This window comes from Prionailurus bengalensis, chromosome B3 (assembly GCF_016509475.1).
Source record: "Prionailurus bengalensis isolate Pbe53 chromosome B3, Fcat_Pben_1.1_paternal_pri, whole genome shotgun sequence".
Lineage (NCBI taxonomy): Eukaryota > Metazoa > Chordata > Mammalia > Carnivora > Felidae > Prionailurus > Prionailurus bengalensis.
In genome coordinates, this window is record NC_057355.1 from 144326511 (window position 1) to 144330762 (window position 4252).

Genomic DNA, 4252 nt, shown 5'->3' on the forward strand with positions numbered 1-4252 from the left:
CGGGGAGAGCCAGAGTTCCAAGAGAACTCTGGAAACTCGAGTGGGATTTATAGAGTCCCTGAGGACAGGGGTTCCCCAGGCCCCAAGGGGGTATCAGTCAAAGGCCCTGGACCCACCACCCCACTGTGGGGGGACCCGGCCCCTCCCAGAGCTGACAGTGTGGGAACCGTCAGCAAAGGCTTCGGGACCCAGGGGCTGCCGTGCCCCTCCCCAGACCCGGGCCAGTCCACAGACCCACCCCATCCTGTCTCCCCAGAGAGCCCTCCCCCACGGCCTGGGTGGCTTTTGCTTGTGTACAGTGTAGCTTCTTTTTTCCAAGAAGTTCAGAAACAGCTCCTGGCTGCCCGCGGCGTATAGAGAACTCTGGGTATTTAGACATGAGTAGATGTGAGACGGGAGTTCAGAGCCTGAAGGCGGTTTCTGTGCAGTGGGGAGCACACCCTGCTGAAGAGGGCTTGTGAGGGCATCGTGCTCCACGGGACTTCTGCGGCTCCTCCAACCCACACGGCGCCCGTGCTCACGGGTCTTCTCCCAGTCACACACCCAGTAGCCCACGCTACATGCAGACACATGCAACACAGGCAACACAGACAGGTGTGCACACACAAGAGCATCTACACACACACACACACACACACACACGGCCCCAGACTTCCATGCTTGGCTTCCTCCAAGGATGAGCAGGCTGGGAACGTCCCCTCTAACAGGGGACACAGGCTACCCCCAGCACAGCCCCCGGGGAGCCATTCACACAGAGCTCGGTGGGAGGGTCCATCCCCAGGGCTGTGTGATGCTAAGACCCTGGGAACCCTGCAGCCAAGGGCCACATTTCCTAGTGTGTAACCAAGGAGTCCAATTTCCCATTCCAATTATCTGGCCTGGAATTTTCCCCAGCCCTGCCCCAGAGTCTACCTATGTTTTTTGATCCTGGACTTCGCAAACAACTCCCTGATTTCTGTTCCCTATTCCAGAACCTACTCCTGAGAAAACTGGTTCCTGGAACTGGGGGCCTGGGTCTGAATGGGCAGAGGGTAAATCCCTTCAGGCTCTGCATCCCTGCTCCTCGCCCTCCTTTTTCCCTCCCCTTCTGGAACAGAGCCTGGGGAGTATCCAGGGGAGGGTGTTGGGCTCCGAGCTAGCAAACTTGAATTGTCACCTGTCCCTTTCAGAGTTGCTAGAGCTCACCGTGTGTGAGGGACAGGCCTTCCTCTACTACAGGCTTCCTAGGAGGAGCCAGAACCAGGTCAGAAAACCCGCTTCCCTAATCAGGTAGCTTGGCTCAGGAAGCTCCACCCATCTGTGGGACCATCCAAACCCACCACCCGCCCATCCATTCACCCACCCGCCCAGCCACCCCACCCGTCCATTCACCCGCCTGCCCAAGTCACCCACCCAATTCAACAATGCAGTTGGCTGCAGCGGGGAAGTGACCTCGCGCTCTGGGCTGGGCCCCGGGACTGAAATCCTTAACAAGACCAGTGTGGTAGCTCCCCTCACCCAAGCGCTCAGACATCATCACCCAGCCTCTTGGTCTCCCCTGAGCTTAAAGATTCCAGAGCCCCGGAGAAGGGTGGACGGCAGTTCTGTTAGGTCTTCTGACTTGGGCTGTGAAACTCTAGGACAGTCATAAGGAAATGGGACTCCTGTCACATAAATATGCTTTACGCATCTTGGAGGCCCCATCTGTGCAGCGAAACCCCTTCCAGCCCTTCGTCGCCCAGGTCGTCGGGTGGGGCTCACGTGCAGCCCCCATTCCCAGAGGAGAAACACTTTTTATCACTTCGGGAAATGAGACAGAGCTGTCAAAAGCTCATGAACTCCGCTAGTAAATTGTGAAACGTAAGTCTCCGCTCTGTTCGGTGCCACAGAAAACATGACAGCTGGTATCAATTAGAGCGGTTTCTGCCTGGAGTCCTGGCGGCTGATTCCGCGTCAAGCGGGTTTCCTGATGGGGCGGGGCTCCCGCAGGACCCGCCCCCGCTCTGGCCCTCCCTCCGAGGCCGGCCACGCCCCTGGCGGGCCCCGCCCACGGAGCATGGGTACCACCTGCCGCACGCGCAGCCCTCTGGGTAGAAAAGGAGAGGGACTTTCCCAGAGGCCCCGGCATGGCAGGGTCGTGTGGCTCTCCGGAGCTAACCACGCACGTCGTGGCGGGTTGAGATGTGCTTCATGAAGAGGGGGATGGCTTTGGGGGTCGCTCTTGCCGACAGCTCAGAGAAATCGATTTCTAACCCCATCCCCATAATCTGTGCCTGCAATCCGCATTTTAACGGAGTCACGGGAAGCGAACTTGGTTTTCGCTTATGCCCCTCCCCTCCTTCAGTAATGAACCCTCTGCCTGTAGGAAAAGCATTCAGTGTGGCTCAAGGGGGCTGGTCCCAGCCACTGGACAAGGCCCGTGACCTAGCCCAGCCTTTCAAAATTGCTGGGGAATCGCTCTATGGACCCTTCGGAGATCTGTCAGTTTTAGCTGTGATCATAAACTGGGACAAAAATACAGTCGGAAGGCCTTTTTGACACCTCTGTGCAAAAGGCCAAGAGAGAGGGAAGCAGGAAAACAGAGGACAGAGAAACTTAAGTCCCAATGACAGTGGTTAAGCTCCTGGATTCAGCTGTTCCTGAAGCCAGGGCTGCACAACAAATATCAGCTTCCCATTTTAGGAAGTTTTGGGGGTTTTTGTTTTTGTTTTTGTTTTGCTTAAACTAGTCTGAGTTGTGTTTCTGTTGTTTGCAATAGAGCATCTTGATACATTAAGACTACGCGTATCCAGTCGCTGGACATTTATTGACTACTTGTTGTATGCCGAGGTCTGTGCTGGGCGCTAAGACCATAAATAGACCCACTTTGCCCCATGCAAACAATTATAGCCTTTTCCTCCCTCAAGGGGGCAGCTAAGCACTCTGACACCCACTCCGTACTGTTACTCCTGACACTTCTCATACATTTTTTCTCTTACTTGTTACAGCACCATGGCTGGACAGCCCCTAGCCCCATGAGCTTACTGTCCGGGCATGTAGACCAGCATCAGGACAGGCTCACTTGTGGTAAGTAATAACCACAATGTCTCTGCAGGGCCAGCCAGTGGGGAAGGTCTCAGATGGGATACCTGGATGGCCAAGAGGTGCCCAGGACATCAAAGAACTGAGCACTGATGGCAAAGAGAAAGCAGAACCAGAAATGGAAATTAATAGTGAAGGAAAAATAAAGTTGCATAAAATCCGTGATCCAGGGGCACCTGGGGGGCTCAGCTGGTTGAGTGTCAGACTTCGGCCCAGGTCATTATCTCACCGAGTGAGAGTTTGAGCCCCGCATTGGGCTCACTGGTGTCAGCACAGAGCCTGCTTCGGCTCCTCTGTCCCCCTCTCTCTCTTCTTCTCTCAGTAGTAAATAAGACATTAAAAAAAAATCCGTGATCCAGCTCCATATATATATATATATATATATATATATATATACACACACACACACATGTATGTTTATATGCGTACGTGTGGAGCGTGCAGATTCAGAGAAAAAGATTGAAAGGAAACACAAGCATTAACTGTGGTTCTCTCTGGTGAGAGGAACTGGCAGATAATCCTTATTTCCTTATTTGTACTGTCCGTATTTTCCAAATTTTCTACTATGGAGCAAGTTGGTTTTTGTTTTTTGAGTGTTTTTTATTTTAAGTTTATTTATTTATTTTGATAGAGGGGGAGAGAGCGTGCGCACGAGCAGGGGAAGGGCAGAGAGAGTGAGAGAGAGAGAATTCCAAGCAGGCTCCGCGCTGTCAGCACACAGTCCAGCTCAGGGCTCGATCTCACGAACCGTGACATCATGACCTGAGCTGAAACCGAGAGTCAGACCCTTAACGAGCTGAGGCACCCAGACGCCCGTTTCTTGTTTCTTAGTAAATAAAGCAGCATAGGGCCCCAGTATGGGACACGTCTTGTGCGACATCTGAGAGCCTCTTAGGTCACCTCTTATTCCAGCCACGGCTGTGGTCAGCAGCCCCACGCAGCCTTGGTTCACCTGCACTGGGGCTGCCTGACCGTGCCTCATTCCTGGAGCACCCCCCCACCGCCCAGTCTCTCTTCCTACTCCCACCCTGGGCTTTCTCCTGGGAAACCCATTCTACATCACATGTGTCAACCCAAAGTGTCACCCTGTGGGTCACCTCTGGACTGCAGCACAGAGCCGAGAACTTGCTCCCCCTTGTTTGGGGGCACATGATCCTAAGATATCATCACTGCTTCCTGGAGCACCTCGTGG